This window comes from Cibotium barometz, chromosome 41, assembly GCF_041138505.1.
Source record: "Cibotium barometz isolate CiBa-2024 chromosome 41, ASM4113850v1, whole genome shotgun sequence".
Lineage (NCBI taxonomy): Eukaryota > Viridiplantae > Streptophyta > Polypodiopsida > Cyatheales > Cibotiaceae > Cibotium > Cibotium barometz.
The window spans coordinates 13,863,619-13,882,993 of NC_141086.1; the positions used below are offsets into that span (position 1 = coordinate 13,863,619).

At 39.1% G+C, this 19,375-nt stretch overlaps 1 long non-coding RNA gene across 2 annotated transcripts in view; it reads left to right on the forward strand.

Annotated features, from left to right (window-relative positions):
* Positions 1-2,498, forward strand: part of LOC147614697 (uncharacterized) — a 34,554-nt gene extending 32,056 nt beyond the window's left edge. The window contains exon 3 of one of the 2 annotated variants that reach the window (XR_015262877.1): positions 1,816-2,498. This is a non-coding gene — a long non-coding RNA (uncharacterized LOC147614697). The remainder of the gene's footprint in view (positions 1-1,815) is intronic. The other variant, XR_015262878.1, reaches the window with a different exon arrangement.
* Positions 2,499-19,375: the final 16,877 nt, after the last annotated feature.

Genomic DNA, 19,375 nt, shown 5'->3' on the forward strand with positions numbered 1-19,375 from the left:
GAGGTGTATGGTCCCGTAGGGTTTTGCCCAGCATGTAGAGGCTGGAAGGCCGAATTCTAGATCATCGGCAGAATAAGAATAAGAATAAGAATAAGAGAGCCGGATTGGCTTGTATGGAAATGGATTCATGTATAAACTTTTTATATAATTGCATCTTGTCTTTGGTATGATTGTATTGTGTAAGAAGGCTATTTTAACGAACCTTGTGAAGAAGGGCCCTAATTAAGGAATATGTTTATTTATGTCAAACAGTGTGGTAGTATTAATTAGAAAACAAATTGATGCGTGAGTAGGGTGGAAAGTGGGAGGATGGAATGCCCTGACGGCACCATCCTACGGACGGGTGGACCCGATTAGTCGGGTAGCTTTCCAACAGATTAAGTGAAAGCCCTACGTTAGATAGTTAGGTTCTTGGGCAACTCTATTCTAGAAGACTAGGTCAGCGGCTGTGCCTTGCATAAGATCTCCATAAGATGAGGAAAAAAGCGTTGTCTCTAGAAATCAAGTCTAGTAGTTGCCCAATTTTTGATCAATTGCCCTATGGGTGATTTGATGTTTAGAAAATCACGCTTCCCCTGTGGGATAGAGCTAGGTCATACCTATGAATCGTATCCTTGAATCTCTACAGGGTCAAGGTGTCGATGAATAGGAAATTTTTTCCCAAGATAAGACTTAGCGGACTATCTTAAGTGTTTCTCCCATTTTTAGAGGGAGGAACCTTACATTAGGGCTGATTCAAGTCAGTAAGGTGTCAGCACAACTAGGGTCAGTTGAGTATCAATAGAAGTCAATTGAGGGTATACGAGGTTAGATCTGGTCTTTTTGGGTTGAAAGGAAGTGATATAGGGTTTTTGTCTGGCTATTAGATTTTTAGTCAGTTAGCAGCAGCAGTCAGATTTGTAGGATTGAAGAGGAAAGTTTTCCAGAGTCAGCTGTTGTCAGCCTCCTTAAGTTTGTGGAGTTGAGTCTTGGTAGGAACTGAGGTATTTGAGGGATTGGAGGTGTCAGTGGACCCTGGAGTGTTGAGATCTAATTCAGTACTAAATTAGTTGGGTGAGCTATTTTGAGGCTATTTTCGGGTGGTAGTCATCAACTGGAAGTCAGCAGGGGAGAGATGATATGATCAGTGAAGTTTTGAGGCAAGTATTTGAAGTTTACTAATACTGGAGGACAATTTGGGAGCTTGGCGAACATATTTTTGACTGGGGTTAGCACAACAGCTATCTGATTCAATTTACAATTGGAAGTTGATCAACAAGAGTCAGCTAGGAATTTGGTTAGCTAGGTGTCAACTAAGGTCAACTGAGGTGTTAGAAGTAAAGATCAGAGTTGTGGGAGGTCAGGACTAACTTGGAAGGATAGCTGGTGGAGTCAGCTGAATCAGTTTGAGGAGTTTAGAGTTCATGTGTCCGACTGCATCAGCTAAAGCACTGAGGGTATCAACTGAGTGGATTGGTACTCTGGATTTGTGCTATGCTCGTGTTGTGGTGTAATTTTATAGAGCCCTCCCTATGGTGGTGTCCCGGACGAGCTATAGAGGCAGACTCCCCCAACACATCAACGACGTGATTTTATTTATATGGGTTCTTATGGTGGTGACTCGATGATATGTGGGAAGGCTGGAAATCGATGTATGGTGGGCATGCTATTCTTGATGATGTGGATGGTAATGCCTTAAGGTTTCATGTTGAGGCCATGATTGCTTAATGCCACTGATGTTGCTGCTGGTTGTTTTACGAGGATGCTATGTCACATGTTCCCACATTGGGGGGAAGATGTCCAGTCAATTATGTGATGAGGCTCTGAATGTTGCAGGTACCCTTGCACAAACACATGATGTTAAGCCCTCCTAACATGTTTCAAGTCATGAGATAGAAAACATGGAAGCTAGCATACTCTATCTAGAGACTTAGAGCTTTTAGAAGGCTGACGTTGTGTCCACATCTGAATTGGCAATCTCTAAAAGTAGTTTAGAACTTGCTTCTCCAACAATAAGGCATATGCAAGAGAGATGTATGGTTGTCAAACGACACCAGATTGTCCATGATGATGTTCAGATTTCACATGATATGCTCGTGGTGATGACCATGCTCTAGTAGTTTGATATATATGCTTATGAGTAGGATTCAATGGATGTTTTGGAAATTGTTGATTATCTAGCTTGGCACGATGTTTCACTGGTGGCGGATGAGATTTATTATGCTCATACTTATGATTTAAATGCCAATTTCGTGGTGTTTTCTTATGTGATATATCATGGTAGTTCTTTAATGATTGCTTTAGGTATGATCTAGACATATATACTTTTATGATGCACATGATCAAATAGATTGATGCACCTTATGCTCTTAAGGAGGATGGTTAAGATTCTTGGAATGATGAGGGTGTGATTTCTGATGAACATATGAAGGGTTCTAGTAAGATGAAGTAATGGGGGTAAACAAGTTCCCATGGACATTAGCAGTGTACTTGATGCTCGTGTGGTGCTGTCTGATGATTCAGAGGGTCGACATCTATTTCGAGGATCCATTCCAAAAATATGATGGTCGGACATGGTCTGACGTATCTAACGATGCTATGCAGTTGTCCGACTAGGTTATTCTAGTTTTGACAGTGTTCAATAAGGATCTTCTATTTTTAACGTCTGATATAGATTCGGAGTGTTCAACAGTGGAAGCTCTAGAAGACTCTGAGCCAAGATGTTTTTGGACAATTCCCAAGTTGGAGGATTCCAATGATTCACAACAAGAAGTTTCAACTGTGAGTCCAACTACAATTTTGGGCTTTCCGACATGTGATGAATTCAACGCAAATTCCAACTCAAATTCGATGTTTGCGTGAAGGATGGAAATCGAACACGGTGATGTGGCCATGGTGATGGAGAGTTCTTCTCTGAATCATGTCGAGTCCTTTTGTGCAAAGACATTTAAACCTTAACCTAATATAGTTTTTAGATCATAGGTTAAAATAATCAAAGAATCAATACAGAACTCATGCATCGTACCATAAAGATGTTTGATTTAGTAATTACTTTACCTACGGATCATGATTGGATGTGTGCTACATGGCGCTTGATAATTGCAAGTGCAAACTGCTGTACACGCTTGATAATTGCGAGTGCAGACTACTCTACGTGATTGAAAATTACCAATGCCAGATTGATGTAATCACGTAAAGTAGGCATTAATGTGTGTGAAAATATTTGAGCTTGGTGTACACAAAAATATATGAGCCTTATTCAACATATGTATAGTCGAAATTTTCACGTGTGGTCTGTAAACGTGCTGCCACGTGTATACGTACTAACTTACATATGTCAATTATACTGCCACGTGTCTACGTACTAACTTACATTTGTCAATTATACTACCACGTGTTTACGTACTGACTTACACATGTCGAGGTACTACCATGTGTCCACTATCCGCTAGTCATACTACCACGTGAAACTCGTACGTTTGCCAAGAGTAGTATAAAAAAGGGTAACCCAATATTTTTCAAAGTTCTTTACATCATGCAAGTAAGATCAAAAACCCAACAAAAGCCATTTCTCCCAAAAATCAATATCACTAGTTCTCCCAATCAATTTCAACAACACAAAGTTCTCCAGTTTTAAATATTTTAGTATGCCATAGAAGGATGGCATTATATGAAGAATCCATATTAAACATTTTACACATATCACGTTGTCTTTCCATGTGGTACATTATGGAAATGCTCCTATATTTTTACCTTTTTAATGTCAAAATATACTATATGGAAGGATGGCGTGATATGAAGAATCCAATTATAACATGTTGCACATATCGTGTCATCTTTCCATGTGGTATATTTATATAAACTCTTAAGATGTCTTACATTTTTAATGTCTATTTTTTTGTATAAGTGTATACATGATGGATGATGAAGAGATTCTAGTCCTGGAACAAACAAATGAAGAAAGACTTTTTGACTTTTTACAATCAAAGCAGTGCAGAAAGTAGAAGACTATTGCCTTGGGTTGATAGCAGATGCTTATGAAGCTGCTTTGGACTTCATTCATCCAGATGAGATTAATGAATATCTTCAGTTCCTTGATTTAGAAGCAAGTAATAATTTCATTGAAGCACCAAGGGCATTAGAAATGTGTCTTAAAAAAGCTGAAGAATAGGAGAGCACTCTTCCCACAGAAGAAGAATTTGGAGCTGTTCAAGAGACATGGGAATTACTAATATGGGAAGGGATCCAATGCCAAAGGTTATTGAGGCAGCAGCAGAAGAAATTAATTTACAAGGATCAATAAACCTATGGGAGGACAAACAACTTATTGCAAATGAGAACAAAAAGGTATTTTTTAGAAGTACACATAAGAATGCTATTGATATCCTTTGAGTTAAGAGTTTAATTAAGTTATCTATGTATGCTTCCTTTCTTCAAGCTGAAAATAGCAGATAATGATGGATTTCTTAGCCAAGGAGGAGGCATATGTAGGTTTGTTTTGGAAAAGATTCTGCTCTCGGACAGTATTGTTTTTACAAGAGTGTCGATTGCTATTTTAAATTGATTTGCGTAATCTCCGTCAACCGTTTGTTTACATAGCACTTTTATAAAATTGTCTAGCTCTTTTCAAACACTCATGCAAAGATTTACCATTAGGCTCCTGCCATTAACTCATCTACCACCACAACATCACTAGTGGCACCTGATTGCTTCTCACCTTTATTTTGAGTATTAATGATGCTTGAAATTTTTGTGTGATAAAACAACCACTTGAGCGTATCGTGACTCTCCATTGGCACTGTAACTGTCCCTAGTAGGTACCATAGCTTTGATATGGTTGCTTATTAAAACCTTGTCACATGTCTCTACCACCTGATTGGAAACTTCCTTGACTACCATCCTTCGAAGCCATGCACACTCTAGAAGCTTGAGCATTTCAAATTAATTCATTGTTTCTGATAGCAAACTTTTGATGAAAATAGTTCTGTCCATAGGTTATCCATGTAAAATCCTCTGACACTATTCATGTAACTTTGAGCAAGCTTCATCAATTTCTTCTTAGCACGCCCATGTGTTGCTATGCATGTTACACTCTTAAACTGTCTAGACCTTGCCTTAACCCAAGAGGAACGCTTTTTAGTTGGGTTTTTTGGAGTGCACGTTCCTCCAATTTTTTGTTAGTTTGTCTAAGCTCTGCCATCTCTACTTAAGATGATTGAAGTAGTCTTTCTAACTTATTTACATGCTGATTTTGTGAGAGCATAATGTTTTCGAGCCCGTTAACAGATTGTTTGTATACACCGAGCATACTTTCAGCCATGGATTTGTGTTAATAATAGGAAATGATAGCTTGATTGTTCAATCTTGAGCAATACCCAGATAAGTCTTCTCTACCATCCCCAATGAATTGAACAAGATCATGTAAAGTGTTAAATGATGGAGGCTTACCATTTGATGGATCAAGAGAGTATAGAACTCCTTGAAGCCACAAATCCACATGCTTTTTCCCTTCTGCATGTAGTCTTTGAGCTTCAGTCTCATCACGTAGAGCTTTATTTGATGAATACTTTTCTTTGTGCAATAGTCTTTGTCAAGCACTAAGTTTATATGGTGCCTTTTCTTTGAGGTAGGATCCACCTCCTGAGTCACCATAGTAGCAACAAGAGAAAAGAAAGAACTATTAAACAAAAAATGATATAGATTCAAAGAGAAAGTAAGAGATGGCGGGGAGGGAGAAAAACTCACGCTATGTCTATGGAAGAGAGGAGTACATTATGAATTTGAATTTTTAAATAAGTTTTTTAAAAAACATTCAAAAAGTGTACTAAAATAGGTAAGACGACTACCAAGAATAGATAGGTGGTGGTCAACGTATTAAAGACACTGCCCTCTAAATATAGGTCAAAAAGAATAGATAGGTAATGGTCAACGTTGTCGTGCCATGGCACGTCTATGATGTGAAACCGTGCATGTGAGGCCGTCAAATACACATCCAGATGTATGGGGATAAGTGCCATGACGAATCATTATATGATGCTTGAGTATATATGTTCATACTGTAGATAAGGTTCAATAAGATGAGCTGAGGCTGAGCCAGGTTTTGGAGCCTTTGACAGTGTGGTGTGAATTGTGGAGGATTTTTTTTTATGCTTATGGAGAATTTTGGAGCTAGCAGATATATTGTGCCTTGATAGGACTGGCTTTTGCTTGTGACATTAGCACTGAGGCAGAGAGCTTAATGGTGCATATTAGTCGGGATCTTGATCGTATGCTTTAAATAGCAAAATCATATGCACAATAAGGATGCTGAATGGAGCTAAAGCATGAGAAAAACCTTTAGGAAGGTTATGGTATAAAGGTGGAAAAGAGTTGATTATATATATATATATATATATATATATAGGGTCAACACTCCATAACAATGGAAGAAAAGGAAACAATAGGTGCATTGAAGGCTTTAACCTTAATGCTAAGGTTATGCTTTGTAACCTTAGTGTTAAGGTTAACAAAGCCTTTGGTGAATTTTCTAGAAAGCGTGGAAATGAAAATGCGCAGCCTTTCCTTATGGCATGCACAGCTGGCAGAATGCGATGGGGGGGGCTACCGAGATGGTCGCGGGAAAAGGGAGAAAAGGACCGGAAAGAAACGTCAATGCAGCGGTGAGAGAAAAATATATGCAGAGTGAAAGGAACAGCGTCGTGGCGACCAGAGGATTTCATGGGAATACTCTACCTTCTGTGCGTAGCTTTTAGGTGCTAGAAATGAAGAGAAATTCAAGGGCTTCACAATGATGTGCTTTTTGAAAAATCAGAATTTTCAGTAGGCGCAGAGGCGACTGTTTCGCCATTTCTTTCATTATCTTGTTACCGGCGCTGAAGCGACTCATATGGATTTCCAAAATTAAATGAATCGAAGCGCTCACACGCTGAACCATTCAGATAAGTTTAATCTTAAAGCTACTTTATTACCTTAGAAAAAGGGCATGACATATAAGCCCTTTAAAAAAAAAATTGGAATATATGAGAAAAAGCTTGTGAACATGATAGAATTTTGGGAAAAAAGCTAAGGAGTTTGGAGCTTGGATAAATTATGAAAAGTACTTTGAAGTTGAGGGTAATTTGCCTTACTTTCTTCTCATATGGATTTTGGAAATTATGAGTATGTCAAAGCTATGCCAAATGCTATATTCTGCTTGTGAGATGTTAGGACAATAAGGCAGGTTTTCAGGTGATAAAGTACATCTCGAAATAATGGTTTTGAGGGCACTGGATGTAATGGATGTAACTGGCCACATGTATATTGGAAAAATTAGAAAGCCTTGCTATGCTCACAAGTGAATGGTTCAAAGGATTTCATGCAATTCTGTGCAATCTTCTGGATGATTTCAAGGATGTATTGAGGCAAGTTGACACATGTATTTGTCTTTGGAAATAGCGGTGTTCAATACTCTTTGGGAAATCTTGTATGTGAGTTTCCTTGTTAAGTTCGACACCAACTCTCACAGCTAGAAGTTTCGTACTTTCCTGGCTACTCCGCACACTTCACGACATCTTTGGTGAACCCGACGTGAAACTGCTGGGGTGAGAGTGTGGTGGAATATACAGGGAAGCTATGGCTGAGAATTCTGAGGGCCAGGGGGTTCATTTTGACCCCGGAGTTATGCAGATGTTCCAAATGTTTTCCATGTACATGCAACAGCAACAAGCTGCTGAGAGGGGACAGATTTCTATGACCAAAGCCTTACAATCAATTGTGAAAAAGGTAGATCAATTTGATGGGAAGGACATTACAAAGTATCTGCGCAATTATATAAAGGAGATGGAGCTAAATAGGGTGACCGAGGAGGATATGGTTCGAAGTTTCGAGTTGGTATGCATTCCTGAAATAAGAGAGCGCATAAAAGGATTGCAGACAGCACAGGGTGGCAGAAATTGGGAAGAATTCAAGCTTGCCTTAAAAGATGAATACTTCATGGAGGATTCTGAGCGAGTGACTAAACGAACTTTTTTGGAATGGGTCACAAAACCTAAAATGGGAATTTCTGCCACGGAATTGTTAAGGGAGTTTGAGAAGCGTTATGCCCAGTTGTCAAGAATAGAGCGTGCAACTTTGGACAGAGAAAAGACAGAGCTCTTCTTGCAGGCAGCTGGGAAAGATCTCCAGGAGACATTGGAAATCCTCCTTGAGGATAAAAATACAGAGCAAGGATTAAAGAGTGACTGGAATGATGTTGAGGATGCAGTCACTATGTTAGCAAAGAGGCAGCGGAGGAGGGATAAAATGGTGATGGGCTCTGCAACCCCCATAGCTGCTGTTACCCCTGAGAGTTTATCCAAGCCAGCTGCCACAATTCCTAAGATAGATGGGCCGATGGATGAGCTTATCAAGGGTATGCGTGATTTAAAATTGAAGATGTCCAGGATCGAAGAAAAAGGTCTACCATTGGGGCAGGCTTCTATGCAAAGGCCTCAAATCAGAGAAGGGTTTACATATAGATGCATATGGTGTGACGACCCAGAGCATGCAAAGAAGGATTGTACCAGCTATAAAGAAGCTCTTAAAAATCAACTTGTGTTCTTCAAAGATGGGAAAATCCATCTTACAGAAACTGGACTTCCATTGAGTACAAACTTTGGGAAAGGAGGGATGAAAAAGCTGGTAGAAGATATGGCTGCTAGTCATGCCATTTCTATGGTTGAGGCAGCAACCTATGGATTAAAGGTTGGTCAACAAAAGCAGGGATTTGAGAATGATGAGGATTATGAGAATGAGAATTTTTGGCCGTCAACAATGGAATTAATTGCATCAAAGAAAGTGTCAAAGCAAGCTTTGCATGAGGCAGGTGATTGTATACGCCTTGAGACTGGCTGGGAGGAGCCTGTGGATTCTTTATCCATTCATGCCTATATTGCCAAATGTCAAAATAATGAGGCACAGGTAGAGGAGAAACGTAAAAGGGAAAATGAGGAAGGAGGGCCATCAAAAAGAGTTACACGTGGAAGTGAAAAGAAGGATCCTGGACCATCACATATGCCTCCACAGCAAAGCAGACCTCTACATGATGTTTCAATGGAAGAAGTGCCAGCAAAAATGAAGGAGAAGGGTAAAGGGAAAAGTCCACTCTACAAGCTTCAATCTGATATTGAAGTTGCAACAGATCTCAAAAAGGTGCTTGAAGAGAGAATTCTAAACAGCAGGGTGGAATTCACACTAGGGGAAGTCTTGGGGATTGCAAAGAAAGAATTTCATGATGAGATAATTGATATTATACGAAGAAAAAGGCAGTCCATAATTGAATCTATTCCATCACAAGGGGAAGCAAGCACTTCCAAGACTCATGGTGTACAGGTACAGAAAAAGGAAGAGAGAGAAAATGTGGTGGAATGTAATCACTCTGCTGATGGGGCACGACAAGTGCGTTTTGTGGAAGAGGATGATGAAAAAGAAGTTCTTACAAAGAGTCATTACTCCAGGAGCCATTGGGCAAGAGCCACCACTGAAACCCTTGTCAAGATAGGTGATTTGGAAGAGCCATATGTCGCTCTAATTGATCATGGGTCTGAAATAAATCTTATGGCTAAAAATCTCTACAACAAATGTAAGTGGCCAATGGATGTGGATCATGGGTGGATGATTAAAGCAGCTAATAATTCATCTGGAGAGCTTTATGCAGCATGTCCAAATGTAAGGGTAACTATAGGGGATGTGAAGGATGATCAGAATTTCTTTGTTCAGGAGATGTCATCGTATCCCCTCATTCTTGGGCAACCCTACATTACAGCTGTAAGGATGGAAACAAAGGTTTTGGATGATGGTTCAGCCTATGCAAGAATAAGGAGTAAAGATGGCAAAAAAGCTGTTCAGTTTTTAACAGTTTGCATTAATCATGAAAGGAATCGTGAATCTCTTAGGGCACAGTCACTCCCAAAGATAAACAGAGAGTTTATGAATTACAGGGAGATGAGGGATTTTGGCCAGGTGCCATTGTAAAGCGGGATTCCAATGGTACAAGGGGAAATGAGTTCTCGCAGGACTCAATCAATGTAAATAGTTTTTCAGCAAATTTTCAGGGATTCTCCAGCTATGGGTCACTGGTTTTTGTAAAAAGCAAGGATTTAAAGCGTGGCATGCAAAAACATATACAAAATGAACAAAAAAGTTTTGAGCAGTGTGGTTTTTTGGAGAAGAATGAGTTTATTTCAGGGGTGCTTGATGAGGTGTCATTTATAGATACTATGGATGTACTTTTTGATATGAGAAGAGCATGCTTACAGGGTGGAAATGAAGTGATAAAGGTGTCATCTGTGGAGATGTATGATATAATCCAGGAATTTGAGGGGGTGGAATGTAAAAACATGAATTGTGAGATGGATGCTCATGTTGATACAAAATACAAAACGGTTGCAAAAAAGGTGAAGCCAGTTGCCTTGCCCTTGCCACCAGGAAGCAAGGAGAAGATAGATGAAGCTTCTATGCAGCCAAATCTTAGAGATCCGAAGAAAATTGGGCATAAATTTACTCAAGAAACTCTGAAAGAGCTGAAGATTGGTGAGAGGGATTTTCTGTTGCCAGTTGAAAGGGAATGCTTTGAGGAGATGCTTGTAAAACATGGGAAAGCTTTTGCCTTTCAGCCGCATGAGATTGGTTGTGTTGATCCAAGTGTAGCAGCACCAATGGTGATCTTTACTGTTCCACATGTGCCCTGGAACCTGCGGCCAATTCCAGTACCAAAGGCTCTCTTGCCAAAGTTGATGGAATTGCTAAAGGAAAAGATCAGGATGGGAATCTTGGAGCCTTCATGTGCCCCATATTCCAACAGATGGTTTACTGTACCAAAGAAAAATGGGACATTGCGCTTTATTCAAGACATGCAACCTGTAAACAAAGTCACAATCAGGAATGTGGGAGCAGGTCCAATTGTGGATGAGTTTGCAGAAGCATTTGCAGGGAAAGCTATATACTCTATGGGTGATCTGTATTCGGGATATGATCAGTTCCAGCTGGATATGCAAAGCAGGGACTTGACCACAATGAGAACTCCTTTGGGGTTAGTAAGGATGTGTACCTTACCACAGGGAGCCACTAACTCAGTGGCACATATGATGAATGGAATGAATAAAGTCTTACGGGACTTTATACCACAAAAAACTATGCCATTTTTGGATGATGTGCCAATAAAGGGCTGTGAGGAGAAAGACAAAGATGGGAATTTGGATTCAAAAGGGTGCCGCAAGTTTGTAGCAGATCATATAAAGGATTGTGACATGATTCTATCCAGGCTTGAAGAAGTGAATCTTACTTTATCTGGGCAGAAATCAGTGTTTGGGGTTGGTGAAGTGCTAATAGTGGGACATCTTTGTAGTACTAGTGGACGCCGTCCTTGTCCAGCCAAGATAGACGCAATACAAAGAATGAAGGAAATATGCATTAATGTTACAGAGCTGAGGAGATTTCTTGGAGCATGCGTCTTTTATGTTATTTGGATTCCACACTATGCACATGTAGCAGATCCTCTTTATCAGCTTTTGAGGAAAAATCAAAAATTTTTGTGGAGTGCAGTACATATTAAAGCTATGCGGAAGCTGAAATATTTGCTCCAATCATCACCCATTTTGAGAAAGGCAGATTATGAGTGTGGCAGGCCTGTGATTGTTACAGTTGATACTAGTCCTACTGGGATTGGATGGGCAGTAGGGCAAGATGATGAGGATGATCATAGGTATGTAATTAGATTTGGAGCAAAGGTATTAAGCTTTCGACAGCGAAAGTATCCACAGATCAAGAGAGAATTATGGGGGATAGTCACTGCTCTAAAATGTGAAAAAGAATATCTTATTGGGGCATCTGTACTTGTGGAGACTGATTGCTTGCCACTTCTTGGGATGATAGCAAGTTGTACCACTCCAGATATTGCTATGCTTAGGTGGATTGCTTATATCAAGTCACTAAATCCTGAGTTTGAGCATATTGCGGGAAAAGATAATCCAGTTGCAGATATGCTATCAAGAGCCAGGTATGAAGATGAGGAAGAGATGGTTAGTGATATTGATGATGTGGGTACAAAGTTCTATACCACAGCATATGCTAAGGGGGATCATATTTGCTTATCAAATGCACTTGAGTCTTTTATTGAGGAAATATATGAAGGAGATTGGTTGCTTATTGGTCAATATTTGAGCACTCTGACAAGGCAAGAGAATTGGTCTGACTCAGAATTTAAGAGGATCCGCAGAAAAGCATATGGTTACTTTCTAAAGGATGGGTATCTCTGGAAACATCCTAAACAGAGGAATGCTATGCCACAGAGAGTCGTATGTGATAAAGAGACTCAAGGGAAGCTTGTGAAAGAATTCCATGAGAGTCTCTGGGCTGGGCATAGAAGTGTGTGGGCCACTTTTACCAAAATAAAGGAAAAATATTGGTGGAGAGGAATGTACAAGGATATTTCCCAATATGTGGAAACATGCATAGTATGCCAAATGTACTCAAATGTGAGGCATCGTGATGGCTTGCAACCAACCTACCCACCTGCCATGCACTACAAATGGGTAGTGGATCTAGTTACAATGCCTTTGGGAATTTGGCAGATGCGGTATATAGCACTTGCAAGAGAAGATTTAACAAATCAGGTAGAAGGGCGTGCCCTTAGAACAAAGAGTACGGAAACAGTATGCAAATTTCTCTTGGAAGATGTGATCTGCCGATATGGTTGTGTTGGGAAAATAACAGCTGATAGGGGAGAGCTAGATGTTGAAGAAGCAAGGGAATTCTTCTCTAGAATTGGTATCAAACTGTCTCTAACATGTGCTTACAATCCTGAGGGCAATGGAAAAAGTGAGCGAGGACATCCTCCAATCATTAAAGCTTTGGCTAAGGCATGCAGAGAAAGGATGAGAGTGTGGCCAAAGCTGCTACCATATGCCTTGTGGGCTGACCGTACAACTCATAGCTCAGTGACAGGATACATGCCTGCTGAATTAATGTATGGTCAGAAGCCAGTGATGCCAGTTGAAGAAGTAATTCTAACTTGGAATGTATTGCCCTGGATGGAAGGATTGAGCAGAGATGACCTCCTTGCATTGAGAATAAGACAGTTGGAGAGGAGACCTGAAGATGTAGAGCTTGCTAAAGCTCGCCTGAAAGATGCAAGGCTGAAAAATAAAGAAAGATTTGATAGTAGACACAGACTCCGGCCAAAACCTATTGAAGAAGGTGATTGGGTTCTAATGTATGATAGTAGCCTTGACAACCAATTCACTGTTCAAAGAAAATTTGCAAAAAGATGGTTTGGCCCTTACATTGTCAGGCATGTGCATGGAAATGCCACATATACTCTGTGTGAGCTTGATGGAACAGAAGTAAAGAATCATGTGGCTGGCAAAAGAATCAAGATATTTAAAAGAAGGCATGATGGTGATCCTTTTGATTCACAAGAAATTCAGGATGAGAGGCTTGACAGTGGTAGTATGGATATGGTTGAAGAGGAAGAGGATGATTTTCCTGACAATGCAGAAGATGAAAATGACATCCAGTTATATGTGGACCTTGATGATGATTTGGCACATACCAGAGGATGTGCAGGTTTAGAGGGGGTGGATGTCGTGCCATGGCACGTCTATGATGTGAAACCGTGCATGTGAGGCCGTCAAATACACATCCAGATGTATGGGGATAAGTGCCATGACGAATCATTATATGATGCTTGAGTATATATGTTCATACTGTAGATAAGGTTCAATAAGATGAGCTGAGGCTGAGCCAGGTTTTGGAGCCTTTGACAGTGTGGTGTGAATTGTGGAGGATTTTTTTTTATGCTTATGGAGAATTTTGGAGCTAGCAGATATATTGTGCCTTGATAGGACTGGCTTTTGCTTGTGACATTAGCACTGAGGCAGAGAGCTTAATGGTGCATATTAGTCGGGATCTTGATCGTATGCTTTAAATAGCAAAATCATATGCACAATAAGGATGCTGAATGGAGCTAAAGCATGAGAAAAACCTTTAGGAAGGTTATGGTATAAAGGTGGAAAAGAGTTGATTATATATATATATATATATATATATATAGGGTCAACACTCCATAACAATGGAAGAAAAGGAAACAATAGGTGCATTGAAGGCTTTAACCTTAATGCTAAGGTTATGCTTTGTAACCTTAGTGTTAAGGTTAACAAAGCCTTTGGTGAATTTTCTAGAAAGCGTGGAAATGAAAATGCGCAGCCTTTCCTTATGGCATGCACAGCTGGCAGAATGCGATGGGGGGGGCTACCGAGATGGTCGCGGGAAAAGGGAGAAAAGGACCGGAAAGAAACGTCAATGCAGCGGTGAGAGAAAAATATATGCAGAGTGAAAGGAACAACGTCGTGGCGACCAGAGGATTTCATGGGAATACTCTACCTTCTGTGCGTAGCTTTTAGGTGCTAGAAATGAAGAGAAATTCAAGGGCTTCACAATGATGTGCTTTTTGAAAAATCAGAATTTTCAGTAGGCGCAGAGGCGACTGTTTCGCCATTTCTTTCATTATCTTGTTACCGGCGCTGAAGCGACTCATATGGATTTCCAAAATTAAATGAATCGAAGCGCTCACACGCTGAACCATTCAGATAAGTTTAATCTTAAAGCTACTTTATTACCTTAGAAAAAGGGCATGACATATAAGCCCTTTAAAAAAAAAATTGGAATATATGAGAAAAAGCTTGTGAACATGATAGAATTTTGGGAAAAAAGCTAAGGAGTTTGGAGCTTGGATAAATTATGAAAAGTACTTTGAAGTTGAGGGTAATTTGCCTTACTTTCTTCTCATATGGATTTTGGAAATTATGAGTATGTCAAAGCTATGCCAAATGCTATATTCTGCTTGTGAGATGTTAGGACAATAAGGCAGGTTTTCAGGTGATAAAGTACATCTCGAAATAATGGTTTTGAGGGCACTGGATGTAATGGATGTAACTGGCCACATGTATATTGGAAAAATTAGAAAGCCTTGCTATGCTCACAAGTGAATGGTTCAAAGGATTTCATGCAATTCTGTGCAATCTTCTGGATGATTTCAAGGATGTATTGAGGCAAGTTGACACATGTATTTGTCTTTGGAAATAGCGGTGTTCAATACTCTTTGGGAAATCTTGTATGTGAGTTTCCTTGTTAAGTTCGACACCAACTCTCACAGCTAGAAGTTTCGTACTTTCCTGGCTACTCCGCACACTTCACGACAACGTATTAAAGACACTACTCTAAATATAGGTGAAAAGAGGCATTTAATATATCTTTTTGTCTCTTCTATTTTAATCAAATGACTTTGATTAAGAAAATTAATCCAATCCTTACACAGCCCTCTTTTTTCATTTTTGGTCCTAATGGGTGTAGCCTCAAGGGCCACATGCATGACTGTTAGGCACCAAGGCTTGCATCTGGCCGTGTTACTAGCCATGCATAGCAAAGCTTTTATTTCCATTTTTCTTTGTTGCGAGTGTGGCTGTGCTCATGGCCATAGCCCCCGGATCCTTTATACTACACAAGCCATCCGTGAGATGCACGCTCCGCTGCACATTAAGCTTACATGCATCGTTGACACACTAGCCATCATTACACCCCCCCCCTTTGCCTTTCTTCCCCACACACACTTTCACACTTTTACACTTGATGTGATTTTAATCTCCCTATCTCTCTTTCTTTAATGTTGTTGCCTCACTTTAAATCGAAAAAAAAAACATTTTTTAAATTATTTTTCCTCCCATTAGTAATTTACTTTTCCTATATTAAAGTTTTTAATTTCTTTTATTAAAAAGAAGAAAAAAACCCTCCTTTTTTTTATTTTTTTCACTTTTAAAACACTTTGCTTTATTTTTTATTTTCTAAACATGTAAAATAATCATCTTATGTATAACAAAAGAACTCCTCTCTTTAAAAAAGAAAATTTAAAAAACATCTATATGTATATATTTATATCATTCGCTTATTATTAAAAGCCAAAATGGAGGAAAACACTATCTTCTTTCTTTCTTTCTTTCTTTCTTTCTTCTTCTTCTTCTCTCTCTCTCTCTCTCTCTCTCTCTCTCTCTCTCTCTCTCTCTCTCTCTCTCTCCGTTTTTCCTCCCCTCTCTTTCCTCTCTCTTCTTTTTCCCCTCTTTCTCCCCCCCTTCTCTCTCTCTCTCTCTCTCTCCCCTGTTCGTTTAAAAAATTAAAAAAACTTTTTTTTCTTATTTCTCTCTCAAGTTACTTTTAGTCCCTACCTTTTTCTCTTGCTTCTCTTTTTTCGCATTGCCACTTATCTATAAAATAGTAAAGAAAACAAAACCTTACCTTACCTTTGTTGCACCATTGATGACTCCGTAGACCACGTGTAACTTAAGTCTCAACCACCTTGAAACCAACCTTCACATGATCTCGTACTCTGCCTTGTCTAACCGCCGCTATCATCCCTTTAAGAATTCTACTAATGTTAACCCTCACTAGATCTCCACCATCACACATGTCTTATGAAATCCCATGCAATAGGTAGTTATATGAACTACCTTGTAATCAACATCAACACACAATCAATTTCAACATATACTATTCGCCTAATGCTCTACATATATCTCTATGTCTATGTATTTGTGGCCAACTCGATTAGTAATGTTTATTCTCCTCAATCCTACATCTGCTTTCATGGTATTAGATTCTCGGGTTCCTCGCTTATCCTAAGTGCTGTGGTAAAATCAAAAGAGAGTAGGCTATTATTGATGAATTCCTCTCCTCTCTAGGTGAATATTTTTCTCTACTACTATTATGGCTAGCGCATATGCATGAGAAGAATAGGAGAAGGTGTATGAGAAGAACATGGAGTGGGAGAATTACAACCAGCACGAGATGGCCCAATGCTGGCATACAAGAAGGGACTAGCGCATGCATAGTTCTATGTATACAGAGAGCTCATGCATAAATCTCTATGCATAGAGCAACACATAAAGCAATGCATATAGCTATACATAAATCTATGCACATACATACGTAGAGCCTATGTATGCATAGAGCTTGTGTGTGTAGAGCTTGTGCATAAAGCTCTGTGTGTACAGCAGTGCATAAAGCAATGCATAGAGCTATGTATGCATACATAAAGACTTGCATTTCTTTATGTATCGAGCTATACATAGAGCTATGCATGTATACATAGAGCCTTGTAGCTCTATGCATTCATACATAGAGCTACAAGGCTCTATGTATGCATAGAGAACATGCATAAACCTCTATGCATAGAGCCTTGCATGCATATATAGGGCCTTGTAGCTCTAGGTATGCATTCATAGCTCTATGCATACATACATAGAGCTACAAGGCGCTATATATGAATGCATAGCTCTATGCATGTATAGAGCTCATGCATAAAGCTCTATGCATAGTGCAACGCACAAAGAAATGTATAGAGTCTTCTAGCAAAGAAATGTATAGAGTCTTCTAGCTCTATGTATGCTTACTTAGCTCTGTGTATGCATACTTAGCTCTATATATGCATACAAAGAGCTATTGTGTATGCATACATAGAGTTTAAATTCTCTATACATGCATGCATAGCTCTATGTATGCAGAGAGCTCATGCATAAAGCTCTATCTGTAGAGAAATTCATAGAGCTATATATAGAGCTATGTGTGTATACATAGAGTCTTATAGCTCTATGTGTGCATGCATAATAGCTCTATATGTATACATACATAGAGCTACAAGGTTCTATGTATGCATGCATAATATCTCTATGTATGCATAGAGCTCATGCATAAGGCTCTATGCATAGAGTAACGCATAAATCAATGCATAGAGCTATACATAAAGCTATGCATGCATACATAGAGCTATGTATGCATGCATAATAGCTCTATGTATACATAGAGCTCATGCATAAGATTTTATGCATAAAGCAATGCATAGAGCTATGCATGCATACATACATAGAGGCTTGTAGCTATATGTATGCATACATAGAGATATTATGCATGCATACATTGGAGTGTGATTATTTTGTGAGATTTTAGTTCATAGCTTTTACAAGATGTTCAAAAAAATTTACAGCTTTTTGTAAAGACACAAACTATAACTAGCTCAAAATAAAAGAAATACTCATCTTACATTAAAGAACAAAACCATACAATATATAGAAAAGTTTTTCCTTTCCAAATATCACATCAAGTTTCCACATAGGCCATAAAAAATGTTACATTTTGAAGATTTCACATGCTAAACTAAGGCTTTCCACACTAAAGATATTATCCTAAGTGTCATCATCATCCGCATTGGGATCAAGCTCTTTTGTGAGTGTCGAATTTGGTGCTGGCACAGTGAGCTTGTTGTCATCGAGGTTAAGAGGTGTGTGAGCACTCGAGAATATTAGGTCATCTTCATCGGTAAGGAGTTGGGTTTTGAGTTGTATTTCATTGGTAATTGAACCATTTTCAGTTGTGTCATCTTCATGAGTGCTTGTGTTTTGTGGTAGGGATGTGGGCAAGCGCTACGTTTAGAAGGCCTTTGCAAGCTACAAGGATGAATGCGTGATACATAAATAGCCCCTCTATATGGAGGGGGATTCTTATATATCCCCTTGACATCTCCTCTCTCTATTTTATTCTTTCTCGTTGTCTTTATCTCTCTCATTTAATATATATCTATGAATCTATATATTCATCTTTCTTAAATGTCTCATCAGGGGGCTTTCTTATTCTTTCAATTATTCTCATGCATGAACATAAAATAATTGATTGCACAATGTACTTAGTGAACACAATTGTGTTGGCTCCATGGAATAGATACCAGATTTGAATGACTTCTTCTGATTCAACTTGCATAAATAATTGAACCATACAACATAATGCATCATTGACCAAACCACAATGCTTTTTCTGAGGACCCCTTTGTGGTTGGACTATGACCATCCAAAAAAAGACAACCAATGGACATACAATACATTTTACTATTTCACGTACAAGAAGCATGAAAAATACTTTTAAGTAGACTTCCATTCTTTTCTCAAAAGCCACTATTGTCCTAAATCTGCATAACATGCAAGTGGTTATTTGGGTCCAAAGTTACATTTCTAACTTACCAAAAGTAATTCATTTCTTAAAATCTGTAAGTGTTTACCTTCTATTTTGCACAAGAGGAAGCATCTCCTCCAAGAAGTTGTAGGGTGATGACCATCTTTGCCATTGCCATCTAAGTCCTGCTCATCACTAGTTACACCTCCATTATCAACCCGACTAATCTATTGGCCTAATACTTGGCATGCTTCCATTGATCGAACAATGATAATGTGGAATCTTGATCTAACCATGAGAAAGGTGACAAAGAAGGCAACATCTTTTCAAAGCAACCTGCCATGGGTTGAATATTAATACCAGCAATGGTGGAAAGATGGCATTCTATACG